At 48.1% G+C, this 14,971-nt stretch overlaps 1 pseudogene; it reads left to right on the top strand.

The window, feature by feature from the left end:
* The first annotated feature begins 10,501 nt into the window (after positions 1-10,501).
* Positions 10,502-14,971, top strand: part of LOC119361010 — a 44,745-nt pseudogene continuing 40,275 nt past the window's right edge.

Here is a 14,971-nt window from a genome sequence, read left to right on the forward strand (position 1 = left end):
TTGATGCGGGGACAGTGCCAGACTATCCTCCTATGGAGGACACGGATATGCTTTCCGCCACAAATTCAGAAGTGGAGAGCGCCATGAATCACCGGTGCCGACGGGCCGTACTCCGCGGGGGTATTTTTACCGAAGATGCGTTCAATGCCTTCAATTCCGGACATGCCTATATCCACGCTGCTCAAGATGGACTTGCCAAAGCAACGGACCAGTATGTGAAGGACATACGGGTAAGAGAATTTAATAAGTATGTGTAGTGGTAGCCCCTGAGACTTGAAACAGTTGGCACAACATATTTAAGGATCATTAAATGCACAGGTTCATGTAGAGAAGAATACCTAGTTGTCTCAAGAGCTGGAGGAGTGTAAGGCCCAGATGAAGGCTAATTCAGTCGAACAAGAGGGATCCAAAAAGATTTCTTCTGGTAATAATTTCCTCTACCAGTTTGCATGTTCGGCATAGTTTATAAATCTGACGAAGTATTCGACAGACAATCCCGGAGGAAATCCAGAGACTGTGGGGGATGATGAGCTGCATCTGCAAAGTCAGTTGAAGGCGGGCGAACGCATGCTGACGCAATCTATTCAGGAGAGGATAAAGCTGCAAGATGCTAATCTCCAACTGATCGTCGAACTGAAAGATGTTCGGGCTCAGCTCGCGGACTCCGTGAAGGAGAACCGTAGGCTTCGACGCGGCATTTATAGTAAGTGCTTGAACGAACTGTGGTATAGTTCGGCAAGGAGGCGTATTGACAGAGTTATGTCTGCACGTATGTTGATGGGACACCCTGGAGAGGAGATGCCCGGTTCCGCAGGCGATATGCTGCAGGAGCTTTCACAACTGCATGAGCGAGCTCGGCAGGTGATGTAGGGTATTTCCCAGGCTTTGTGGTCGTCCGCTTTCCTGTCGGGAGGTATGAGCGAACTTGTAGAGATGCTCAAAGGAGCACGGCGGCGCTTCCATTTATGGAAGGTGTCAGCTTGCCGGCAAGGTGCGAGAGAAGCTTGGGCCATGGTGAAGAGGCGATACGCCAAGGCTGACCCTAACCATATGGCCGAAGTTGGACCGGCTGGGCCAGATGGGCAAGAGATACCCGCTAGTTTGGTGTATGATCAAGTAGCGTTAGCTGCAAAGTATTCCCAGCAGGATTGTAAGTTAGACAGCCTGTTGGATGGTATAGAGGAAGAGTACGGCCAGTCGATATGATTATGTAATTTGAACGGGCTCATGTACTCCCTAGCCGGATTGAAAATCATTTGTCATGGCGGACCTTTTCCCTTCAGCCCCCGGATCCGATAGTCCGGGGTGTGTCCGAATACCCGCACAGTTATGAAAAAACGGGGTATGCATGGAGACCAGGCGTAGGGGTCATAAGTGCTTGAACAGACAAGTACCCAACTAGTTATGTTATATTACATGGATAGTAAGAAACATCTTCCAGATAGAATAGTTTCATTAGGGGTTCCTTTCTCTAGGTACGCATGCATCGATGTGCATGTCCGATCTGCAAACAGAAGCACAGGAAACAAAACATCTGGGTTTTTTCATTGTTATGAACGAGGACATCTTTTATTCATCAACTGAATATTCCCTTAAGAACACTAGCTTTCGGCTTCACCCAGTCTGAGGTACACATCCGGCTCAACCGGCAGTAACAATTGCAGAGGTGCTCCCCTTATGCCCTAGCCGAATTAACGGGAATGTAGGGCATAAATACAAGAGCCAGGCAACCTAGCATGGCCAAAACTTAAGTCATATCGATTCATATAATGGTGAAGGAAAGGCACATATGGAAAGAAAAATGCATATGTGGCTAGCAAGAATCCATTAAAAGTGGTTATATTTAGCTTCCGAATAGGAAGCCCCCAGGTATAGTGTGCACGCATAGTGCGGCTGGAATGCTCAGGGCTTCCGTACAGTTTTAAGGCTGTGAAAAGAAAGAAAAAGAAAAGGGGAGAGAAAGGAGGAAAGGGAACATAATTGAAGAAGTGGAGTGAAGGAGATGAACACTGGGTTCAGCGCTAGGCGTAGAATCTCCGGAGTCTGGCCACGTTCCATGGGTTTGGCTCGAGTCTGTTATCAGATGCGTTGCGCAGACGGTACGCTCCTCCGGTGAGAACTTTATCAATGATGAAGGGACCCTCCCACTTGGGTTTGAGTTTGTCCTTCTTCTCAGGTAGGCGTAGAACGAGTTCGCCAATGTTATAAGTTTTGGCGCGTACTTCTCTGCTTTGATACCTTCGAGCCTGTTGCTGGTAGAATACAGGAACGGGCTTTAGCGACATCACGCTCCTCCTCCAAAGCATCTAAGTAGTCCTGCCAGTCTAACTCGGCCTCCTTCTCTTCATACATGCGCACGCGAGGTGAGTCATGAATTATGTCGCAGGGTAGTACTGCTTCTGCGCCGTATACCATAAAAAAGGTGTGTATCCGGTAGTGCGATTCGGCGTGGTCCGTAGCCCCCAGAGTACGGAGTCGAGTTCCTCGACCCAATGCGTGTCTGATTCCTTCAAGGATCGCACTAGTTTGGGTTTGATGCCGCTCATGATAAGACCATTTGCATGTTCAACTTGACCGTTTGTTTGGGGGTGATAGACAGAGGCATAGTCAAGCTTAATGCCTATTTTGACGCTCCAGGCTTTTACCTCTTCGGCTGTAAAATTGGAGCCATTGTCCGTGATTATACTATGGGGGACACCGTAGCGGTGTACAACCTCCGATATGAAGTCTATCACTAGTCCGGATTCGGCCGTTTTAACTGGTTTGACTTCTATCCATTTGGTGAACTTGTCCACCATGACCAATAAGTATCTTTCTTATGGCTTCCCCCTTTAAGGGGTCCTACCATATCCAGCCCCCAGACCGCGAAGGGCCAAGTTATGGGGATTGTTTGGAGAGCAGTAGGGTTCATATGGCTCTGATTGGCAAATAGTTGAGAACCAACGCAATGTTGGACGAGTGCCTGTGCGTCCGCCCGGCCTGTCGGCCAGTAGAATCCTGTCCGTGCCTTGCTCACGAGAGCTCGGGCTGCCGCGTGGTGCCCGCCTAGTCCGGAATGGATTTCGGCTAAGAGCTGCCGCCATTCCTCTTCGGAGATGCATCGTTGGAGCACTCTGGTGGAGCTCTTCTTGTAGAGTTCTCCTTCATGGACTTTGTAGGCTTTACAGCGCCGCACAATACAACGTGCCTCATTTTGGTCCTCGGGGAGCTCTTGCCTATTGAGGTAGGCCAAGAAGGGCTCGGTCCACGGGGCGATGACAGCCATTATTTCGTGGGTCGAAGATGTTATTGCGTTGGCCGAGCCTCCGATTACGTCTGAAGGTTCAGAATCTGGGGTTGTATTTGGAGCCGGACTAATAGTACCGGACTCCCCTTCCCATGCCACGGACGGCTTGAACAACCTTTCTAAGAAGATATTAGGTGGGACGGGGTCGCATCTAGCGCCAATGCGGGCGAGGATATCGGCCGCTTGATTATTTTCTCTGACCACATGGTGCAATTCGAGCCCCTCGAACCGAGCTTACATCTTGAGGACGGCATTGCGATAAGCCGCCATCTTCGGGTCCTTGGCGTCAAAGTCTCCATTTACCTGAGATATTGCGAGGTTTGAGTCCCCGTGCACTTCGAGGCATTGAATGCCCATGGAGACCGCCATCCAAAGACCATGCAATAGAGCCTCGTATTCGACTGCATTGTTGGAATCTCTGTATAGTATTTGGAGGACGTACTGTACCGTATCCAAGGTGGGGGATGTCAGGACGACACCTGCTCCCAATCCAGCTAGCATTTTGGATCCGTCGAAATGCATGATCCAATTTGAGTACACGCCGTACTATTTAGGGAGTTCGGCCTCTGTCCATTCGGCGACGAAGTCAGCTAGTACTTGCGACTTAATGGCCCGCCATGGTTTGTATGTTATGTCGATCGGAAGGAGCTCAATAGCCCATTTAGCAATTCGGCCTGTTGCGTCGCGGTCATTTGTTATGTCATTGAGTGGTACTTCGGAGGCCATCGTAATTGAACACTCCTGAAAGTAGTGTCGTAGTTTTCGGGATGCCATGAAAACCGCATACGCTATCTTTTTATAGTGCGGGTACCGAGATTTACATGGAGTGAGGACCGTGGACACATAATATACTGGCTTTTGGAGAGGGAACTTGTGTCCGTCTGCCTCTCGTTCGACAACGAGCATTGCGCTCACAACTTGGTTTGTTGCGGCTATGGATAATAGCATGGGTTCGCCAATGTTTGGCGCAGTTAGGACTGGGTTGGTGGCCAAGAGTGCCTTATTTCTTCCAGTCCGGCCATGGATGCATCTGTACACTCGAAGTGTTCGGTGCGTCTGAGAAGGCGATACAGGGGTAGTCCCTTTTCTCCTAAGCAGGAGATAAAGCAGCTTAAGGCAGCCACACATGCAGTTAGTTTCTGGATCTTCTTGAGGTCTGTTGGGGTAGCCAACTGTTACAGAGCTCGGATTTTTGCCGGATTGGCTTCAATTCCTCTATTGGAAACGATGAAGCCGAGCAACTTTCCGGAGGGTACTCCGAAGACACACTTCTCCGGGTTGAGCTTGATGTCGTATGTTCGGATGTTATCGAACGTAAGCCTCAAGTCGTCTATTAAGGTTTCGACGCGTCTTGTTTTGACGACCACGTCGTCTACGTAGGCCTCGATTGTCTTGCCGATTTGTTTTTCCAGGCATGTCTGAATCATGCGTTGGTAGGTTGCGCCGACGTTTTTTAGCCCGAAGGGCATGGTGTTGAAACAGAAGGGGTCGTACGGAGTGGTGAAGGTTGTTGCAGCCTGGTCGGACTCCGCCATCTTTATTTCATGGTATCCAGAGTATGCATCGAGGAAACACAATGAGTCGTGTCCTGCGGTGGCATCGATTATTTGATCAATGCGGGGGAGGGGGAAGGGATCCTTAGGGCAAGATTTATTGAGGTCTTTGAAATCGACACACAAGCGCCAGGATTTGTCCTTTTTTGGTACCATTACCAAGTTTGCTAGCCAATCCGGATGTTTGATGTCTCTGATGAATCGGGCCTCGAGTAGCTTGGCTAGCTCTTCCCCCATGGCTTGTCGCTTAGGCTTGGAGAAGCGTCTAAGAGTCTTCTTGACTGGCTTGTATCCTTTTAGTATGTTGAGGTTGTGTTCGGCCAGCCTACATGGGATGCCCGGCATGTCTAAAGGATGCCAGGCGAAAATGTCCCAATTTTCACGCAGGAAGTCTCGCAGTGCGGCGTCTATTGTGGGGTTCAGCTGTGTCCCGATGGAAGCGGTCTTCGAAGGGTCCGTTGGGTGGACCTGGAATTTGACTATCTCGATCATCCGCTGGTTTGAAGGAGGTGGATTTAGGTCGCTTGTCGAGTATCACGTTGTCTCTGTCTACTGTTGCTCGTAGTGTTGTCAGTTCTTTGTCCGCGAGGGCTTCTGACAATGCCTCCAGGGCGAGGGCGGCGGTTTTATTTTCGGCATGGAGTGCGACGTCTGGATTGCTAGCTAGAGTGATGATTCCATTTGGCCCGGGCATTTTGAGCTTCATGTACCCGTAGTGGAGTATAGCCTGAAAGCTCGTGAATGCGTCCCGCCCCAAGAGGGCGTGGTATCCACTGCTGAACGGGGCCACTTGGAATGTAATTTCTTCGGACCCGTAATTCTCCGGCGTGCCGAATACCACATCTAGTGTGATTTTCCCCGCGCATTGTGCCTCCCGACTAGGGATGATTCCCCTGAAGGTCGTGCTGCTCCGTTCAATGCGGCTCTTGTCAATTTCCATCTTGTTAAGCGTTTCCTCATAGATGAGGTTTAGTCTGCTTCCACCGTCCATGAGCACTTTAGTAAGTCTGAAGCCATCCATGATTGGGCTAAGGACCAAAGCGGCTGGTACTCGGACTATTCGGAATTGAGGTTCGTCACTGGCATTGTAAGTTATAGCCGTGTCATTCCATGGGTTTATTGTTGCCACGTGGCAAACTTCTGCGAGGCTGCGCTGAGCTCACTTGCGCCTATTATTTGAGGCGAAAGTCTCGAAGACTGTAAATACTGTATTGTTGTCTCCGGCGGGATGTTGCTCTGTTGTATGTTTTATGAGGAGATCCTCGCCGCTCTTTGCTACCTGCCGGAGTATCCAACATGCTCAGGCTATGCGTTGGCATAGTATCCGGTGTGTCGTGAATCTTGCACGACCCGTTTAGCCATTCTTCCAATACGGCTCCGTGCCTTACGGCGGGCTTTATTTTCTTGGTACTTGAATCGGGTGACTTACGAGAGTTTACCCTTTTAGTTCGAACAGAGGATTTGGCTAGAGCCGGATTGTCCCAAAAACTTGTTTGGGTTTTCTAGGTGCTTTCCATCGCGCAGTATTTTTCCACTATGGCTGCTAAGTCAGTGAAGTGTACTATTTCACGGCGACTTATAGCATTGAGGATCCCTTTGTCCGTGCAATTTTTACAAAAGAGGGAGATTGCATCTGCCTCGCGACAGTCCATGACCTTGTTTATCACAAGGAGGAATCTGGCCAAGTAATGATGTACTGTTTCTTGGGGCTCTTGTCTGATATGGGAAAGATTGGATAAATTTGGGTGGGTGGGCGGATTTGAATCCGAATTCCGACCCGATCTGGGACCCAGGGGAAAAGGAGCTTCCGAGCTTAACGGCTCGAGTTCTGGGGTGTTGCCTGATTTCTTTGGCCTGCCCCGCGATCCTGAGTCCGGGACCGGGGTCATGTCCTCCCGCGAGCGGGTGTCCGGCTCGGAGAGCTCAGAAATCCGGACATAGTTCGTCCTCATAGTGGAGGGAGAATTAGGATGATGCTCTTCCACTACCGCTATCTCGTGGGTGACCGGTGGAGAGTGAATCTCCCTTTGATCAGGTTTAAGACCAATCTGGTCATAGTCGTAGCGACGCACAGGGCGGCGATGCGATCCAAGAGCTCATTGAGGGAGAAGAGCTCCATTGGGTCCATCTGTTCGGGGAATTCCGAATCGACGTGGAGGCTATTTTTAATGACCTGAGAAGTCATTGTCGGCGCAACAGCCGATCGGGCGGTCATAACGAAGCCGCCCAGGCAGAGGGTTTGGCCTAAAGCCAGGGCTCCCCCGGAGGTGATGTTGTCTTTGACAACGAGACGAGCCATCAGGCCTTATCGCGACGGCACAGTGGAACTCTCAATGAAAGCACCAATGTCGGTGTCAAAACCGGTGGATCTCGGGTAGGGGGTCCCGAACTATGCGTCTAAGACTAATGGTAACAGGAGGCAGGGGACATGATGTTTACCTAGGTTCGGGCCCTCTCGATGGAGGTAAAACCCTACTTCCTGCTTGATTGATCTTGATGATATGAGTATTACAAGAGTTGATCTACCACGAGATCAGAGAGGCTAAACCCTAGAAGCTAGCCTATGGTATGATTGTTGTTGTGTCCTACAGACTAAACCCTCCGGTTTATATAGACACCGGAGGGGGCTAGGGTTACACAAAGTCGGTTTACAGAGGAGGAGATCTACATCCGAATCGCCAGGCTTGCCTTCCACGCCAAGGAGAGTCCCATTCGGACACGGGACGAAGTCTTGAGTCTTGTATCTTCACGGTCCAACAGTCCGACCAAAGTATATAGTCCGGCTGTCCGGATACCCCCTTATCCAGGACTCCCTCAGTGGACGCTTTTGATGTTTGCAGAATATTTGAGAAAATATAGAGGCGGAGTTAGGGTTAGGGGACTCCCGAGGGGCCCACAAGTCAAGGGTGCCCCCCTGGGTGCGCCTTGAGGGCTTGTGGCTCCCTCGGGATTCTTCTGGCCCTCTCCCCAAGTCTTCTGGGTGTCTTCTGGTCCAAGAAAAATCATCGTAAAGATGTATTCCATTTGGACTCCGTTTGATATTCCTATTCTGTAAAAGTCAAAAACAAATAAAAAACAGAAACTGGCACTGGGCTCTAGGTTAATAAGTTAGTCCCAAAAATAATATAAAATAGCATATTAATGCATATAAAACATCCAAAGCAGATAATGTAATAGCATGGAACAATAAAAAATTATAGATACGTTGGAGACGTATCAAGCATCCCCAAGCTTAATTCCTGCTCGTCCTCGAGTTGGTAAGTAATAAAAACAAAAAATTTGATGGGGAATGCTACCTAATATTTGTCAATGCAATCTTCTTTATTGTGGCAAGAATATTCAGATCCATAAGATTCAAAACAAAAGTTTAATATTGACATAAAAACAATAATACTTCAAGCATACTAATAAAGCAATCATGTCTTCTCATAATAAGACGGCCAAAGAAAGTTATCCCTACAAAATCATATAATATGGCTATATGCTCCATCTGCATCACACAAAGTATTTCATAATGCACAACCCTGATGACAAGCCAATCAATTGTTTCATACGTTTGGTGTTCACAAATTTTTTCAACTTTCACGCAATACATGATCGTGAGCCATGGATATAGCACTATAGGTGGAATAGAATATGGTGGTTGTGGAGAAGACAAAAAGAAGGAGAAAGTCTCACATCAACTAGGTAAATTAATGGGCTATGAAGATGCCCATAAATTGCTATCGATGGAAGTGAGTAGGGATTGCCATGCAATGGATGCACTAGAGCTATAAGTGTATGAAAGCTCAAAAAGAAACTAAGTGGGTGTGCATCCAACTTTCTTGCTCATGAAGACCTAGGGCAATTTGAGGAAGCCCATCACTGGAATATACAAGCACAACTAGTATATGAAAGTGACAAAATAGGAGACCATTTATCCTGAAGATCATGGTGCTACTTTGAAGCACAACTATAGAAAAAGGATAGTAACATTTTCCGTTCTCTCTTTTTCTCTTTCTTATTTTAGGGCTTCTTTGGCCCCTTTTTTATTTGGGCTTCTTTGGCTTCTTTTATTTTTTATAAAGTCCGGAGACTCATCCCAACTTCTGAGGGAATCATTGCTTCCATCATACTTTCCTCACATGGGACAATGTTCGTGTGATGGTGATCATCACACTTTCATTTACTTACAACTCAAGAATTACAACTCGATACTAGAACAAGATATGACTCTATACGAATGCCTCCGGCAGTGTACCGGGATGTGCAATGATGAAGAGTGGCATGTATAAAAAATATGAACGGTGGCCTTGCCACAAATACTATGCCAACTACATGATCATGCAAAGCAATATGACAATGATGGTATGTGTCATAATAAATGAAACGGTGGAAGTTGCATGGCAATATATCTTGGAATGGCTATGGAAATGCCATAATAGATAGGTATGGTGGCTATTTTGAGGAAGGGTATATGGTGGGTTTAACGCACCGGCGAAAATTGTGCGGTACTAGAGAGGCTAGCAATGGTGGAAGGGTGAGAGTGCGTATAATCCATGGACTCAACATTAGTCATAAAGAACTCACATAACCATCGAAACAAAGTACTACACGCGTGCACCTAGGGGCATATATTGGTAGCAAAATACCATCGCTCGTCCTCGACCGCCACCCGTAAGGAAGACAATGAAAAAATAAATAATGCTCCGACTTCATCACATAACGGTTTACCATACGTGCATGCGACAGGAATCACAAAATTTAACATGGGTATTTCTACCAATCCACAATTACTCACTATCATTACTCTAATATCCCATATTTATATCTCAAAACAAACGCAAGGAATCAAACTTCTCATATATTCAATGCTCTTTATATGAAAGTTTTTATTATATCCCTCTTGGATGCCTATCATATTAGAACTAAATTAATGACCTAAGAAAATTACCATGCTGTTTAAGACTCTCAAAATAATATAAGTGAAGCATGAGAATTCATCAATTTCTATGAAATAAAGCCACCGCCCTGCTCTAAAAAGATATAAGTGAACCACTAGAGCAAACTGCCTAATGTAACGCCCCGGATCTGATGAGCCAGGTGTTTGCCAGTTATTCGCCGTTATTGCCATGTCATTTGCTTGCGTGTGGCACTTTGCCATGTCATCCTGTGCATCTCATTTTTGCATACGTGTTCGTCTCATGCATCCGAGCATTTTCCCCGTTGTCCGTTTTGCAATCCGACACTCCTATGTCCTCCGGCGCCCCCTTTTTGCCTCTTTTCGTGAGCGGGTGTTAAACATTCTTCGAATGGACCGAGATTTGCCAAGCGGCCTTGGTACACCACCGGTAGACCGCCTGTCAAGTTTCGTGCCATTTGGAGTACGTTTGATACTCCAACGGTTAACCGGGTAACCGTAAAGGCCTCTTTTGTGTGCAGCCCAACACCCCTCCAAAACAGCCCAATAACCCATCCAAACGCCCTCCATGCTCTCAGTCGTTCGATCACGATCGTGTGGGCGAAAACCGCACCCCATTTGGACTCTCCTAGCTCCCAGAATCTATAAATTAGCCCCTCCCCCCGAAATTCACGGAAGATTTCCACCCTAACCCTAGATCCACCCTCCTCTACGCCGCCGGACACGTCCAGCGCCGCCATCCCCGACGAACTCGCCACCGCCATGTGGCCCAGCCATCGCGCGCCGCCACTGGCCCGCCAGGCCCGGGGCGGGCCCGCTGAGCCCATCGGGGCCCAACCGCCCCGAGCAGCACCCCGCTCCGCCTCCCTGCCCTCCGGTCCCGCCGCCGGCGAGCTGCGCCACCGCCGCTGGCAGCCGGCCCCTCCGCCGCCATCGCCAAGCTCGTCGCCGCGGGCGCCCCTCTCCGTGCGCAGCCGTCCTGGAGCGTTCCCGCCCCACGCTGACCATCGCCCCGCCGCCCGTTTGGCCCCGCCGCCCTCGCGCCTCCCCGCCGGTGACCTCGTGCGTCCCAGGCCGCCTCACCCCGCCGCCAGTTCACGGCGCCCGCTGCGCCGCCGCTCGAGGACGGTCGAGTGTCGTCCTCCGCCTCTCCCCGTCGACCTCTACCACCCTCCGCTGCCGGGATCGGCTGGATCCGGCCTAGATCCACCGGATCCGGCCATCTCCGGTGACCTCCCCTCCACTCCGGCGTGTTCTCCGGTGAGATCCGCCTCGCCTCGAAATCCGTGCAGATATGAGGTTGACCCCGTTTTCCTCCAAGTCCCCGAATTATTTCATCTCATGTGGGCTACTCTGACCTGTCATATCTCGTTGCATATTGCTCCATTTTGCGTGCTTGATATATCAAAATGTTCACTGAGAGATGCACTTCATTTCATTCCATTGTTCCATGTTCATTTGAGTTCATCTTGATGCCCTAATCATCGTTGCAATAGTGCTATATGATGTTAACTGCTGTCTGTTAGCAGAACTTGATGATTTGTCATTTTTGTTGCATTTTGTGTGTGCATATTATGAGCTTGATGTCTACAGTTTTGTGCTACATCATGCCATCTTTACAGGGGTGCAACCCATCTATTTTTGTGAGTCTTGTAGTGAGTGCATCGAGCTCATGAAGTAGGGTACTTGCTATTACTGTTTTGCTAGGCTGAATCTGCTATATCATGATGCTATGTAAACCTGCTGCTACAAGTCATTCTATGCATAATCTAGAGATGTTCACTAAGGATGTTTTGTTATACATGTCATGTTCTATCCATTCATTCCCCTGGTTGCATTTATAGCCTGCTGTAACTTGTTTCTATCTTGCTCTAAACTTGCTAAATAATGTTGCTGTTAGTCTGTTAACATTAAGTTCAATGTTGCCATGATTGTTGTTAGTAATCCAAGCATGCTATGAACTCGCTCTTGCCATGATTAGCTTCATAAACATGCCTTATTTCTGTTGGTCACCTTGCCATGCCATGTATTGCTCTGTGGTGAGTTGTACAAGCTCACCAACATGCCTACTTATTGTTGTTCCTGCCATGTATGAATCTGTCATATCACTTGCTATGTTTACATGGGTGCCATCATATTTTCTGTGCCCTTTTGGCTCATGGTCAGTAAGGGACTTGTGTTCTATGAAATTAGTAGATTCATGCCATGCCTTTGTTTGCCATGTTAAGTTCCTGTAACATGTTGTTTGATAGCTCTAAACATTGCAACCTGATGTTATTTCTGCTAAGTCTGAAACTGTTATTATTTGCAATCTTGCCACGTCCTTTTGAACATGTTCTAGTGATTTCTGGAGATAGCTCAGTATTCATGTTTTGTTATGCTCTACCTGTACTTCATGCCCATGCCTTTTGTTATTATGTTGAGGTGTTGTAGCATATTGTTTTGATGCTTGCTAGATGCCTAGTTGTTGTTTTGGACAGCTTGTCCTTTAAACTTGTATAGTCTATGTGTTGAACCATTGCTCCGTTTTGAGTGAGCTCTATATGAAACTTGCTTAGAATTGCTTGTAGTTTCATATTACCTTGTTGCATCCTTGTTTTGAAGTGTTTGCTTGATGTTTGTATGCATTTTGCATCAATGCCATGTTTAACTTGTTTTGCTCATATCTTCTAGGCCGTAGCTCCGAATTAAATGAACTTTATATGTAACTTAACTAGAATTTCGTGTAGATCATCTTGGTGCATCTTAACTTTCTGTTTAAAAACTTGAACATAACGGTTATTCACATCTGGACCAATTTCTAAATTTTCATATGAGGACTTACCGGAATTGTTATATGTTGTTTCCGGTCTCATTTAAACTTGCCTTGATATGTTGTTCTTGTTTGCATCATCTCTTGCCATGAGTAGCCTCATGTAGCTTTTTTATGCACCATGGTTGGTTGAGCATCATGCCTTGTTCATGTGTTGTGTGTTTACCTTGTTGTGTGCTTCTTCTCGATAGTTCCCGTTTCGTTGCGATCGTGAGGATTCGTTCGTCTACGCTTGGTTCGGCTTCATCCGTTCGTCTTCTTCATGGACTCGTTCTTCTTCCTAGCGGGATTTCAGGCAAGATGACCGTCACCTTGGATCTCATTACTATCATTGCTATGCTAGTTGCTTCATTCTATCGCTATGCTGCGCTTCCTATCACTTGTTCTTCAAGCCTCCCCAAATTTCCATGAACCTCTAACCTTTGTCACCCTTCCTAGCAAACCATTGCTTGGCTATGTTACCGCCTTGCTCAGCCCCTCTTATAGCGTTGTTAGTTGCAGGTGAAGTTGAAGATTGCTCCATGATGGACAGGATTATGTTGGGATATCACAATATCTCTTATATTATTAATGCATCTATATACTTGGTAAAGGGTGGAAGGCTCGGCCTTATGCCTGGTGTTTTGTTCAACTCTTGCCGCCCTAGTTTCCATCATACCGGTGTTATGTTCCCGGATTTTGCATTCCTTACGCGGTTGGGTGATTTATGGGACCCCCTTGACAGTTCGCTTTGAATAAAACTCCTCCAGCAAGGCCCAACCTTGATTTTACCATTTTCCTCACCACCGCCTACTTTTCCCTTGGGAGTAATTAACCCAACGGTCATCCTTATTTAAGCCCTCCCCCTCGGGCCAGTGCTTCTCTAAGTGCTGGTCCGAACTAGAGCCCTTTGCAGCGCCCCCTCAGGGAAACTTAATGTCTGGTTTTAGTTGTATGTATTGCTCATCCGGTGTTGCCCTGAGAACGAGATATGTGCAGCTCCTATCGGGATGTCGGCACATCGGGCGGTCTTGCTGGTCTTGTTTTACCATTGTCGAAATGTCTTGTAAACCGGGATTCCGAGACTGATCGGGTCTTCCTGGGAGAAGGAATATCCTTCGTTGACCGTGAGAGCTTATCATGGGCTAAGTTGGGACACCCCTGCAGGGTATAAACTTTCGAGAGCCGTGCCCGCGGTTATATGGCAGATGGGAATTTGTTAATGTCCGGTTGTAGATAACTTGACACCAGATCCGAATTAAAACGCATCAACCGTGTGTGTAGCCATGATGGTCTCTTTTCGGCGGAGTCTGGGAAGTGAACACGGTTTTGGGTTATGGTTGACGTAAGTAGGAGTTCAGGATCACCTCTTGATCATTACTAGCTTCACGACCGTTCTGTTTGCTCTCTTCTCGCTCTTATTTGCATATGTTAGCCACCATATATGCTTAGTCGCTGCTGCAACCTCACCACCTTACCTCTTCCTTACCCATTAAGCTTTGCTAGTATTGATACCCATGGTAGTGGGATTGCTAAGTCCTCGTGGCTCATGGATTACTACAACAACAGTTGCAGGTGCAGGTTTCACTACAAAAAAAGACACATCCATGACATTTTGGGCCGAAAAAAAAAATTCTGTCATACATATGACACTTCTATGATGATAATTGTGACAAAACCCAGTATGATCATTGATGTGGTGGGCTCCTACTTCTATGACAAAAAATCATGACAGAAAATGGGCTTTTTGTCCTGGGTGGGCCGGAGACGCAGCTGCATGACATTCTTTGGGCCGTCCATGACGGAAAAAACCATGGTAGAAGCGAGGGGGAGGAAAATTTCAGGGAGTTGCCGGTTATGGTGGGAGGTCGGGGGCAGAGTGATGCGCGTTTCTCTCGTACGTACGCGCGTGTGTGCGAGGCGTTGGCTCTAACCGAAGCCGAGCGAGGCGTTGGGCTCTAACTGAACCCGAGCGATTGCACTACAGGCTACGCGTTACTGAACCCGAGCGATCGATCGATGGCTGTTAACTGAACCCGATGGAGCGATTCCTTCACTACTGCTGCTAGCTGAAGCCGATCGATGCTACCTCTGGGATGAACAGTGAGTGTTGCGGGGGGTGGATGAACAGTGAGCGGTGGCGTTGCCTCTGGATGAACAGGAACCCGTGGTGTGGATGGCTGGATGAACAGTAGACGGTGAAGGGGTGGTTGAACAGGACCCCGTGGTGTGGAGGGCTGGATGAACAGTAGACGGTGGAGGGATGCCCGTGGAGGGGTGGTTGAGCAGTAGCCGGTGGAGAGCGCACGGTGGAGGCTAGATGAACAGGAGCCTGTGGAGGCTGGAGGAGGTCGACAGTAGCCCATGGAGGCTGGAGGGGGTCGAAGGTGGAGATGAACAGTATCCCGTGGAGTCCAGTTTTGCGGTATGACACACCCCTC

The sequence above is a fragment of the Triticum dicoccoides genome, chromosome 2B, assembly GCF_002162155.2.
Source record: "Triticum dicoccoides isolate Atlit2015 ecotype Zavitan chromosome 2B, WEW_v2.0, whole genome shotgun sequence".
NCBI classification, from domain to species: Eukaryota; Viridiplantae; Streptophyta; class Magnoliopsida; order Poales; family Poaceae; genus Triticum; species Triticum dicoccoides.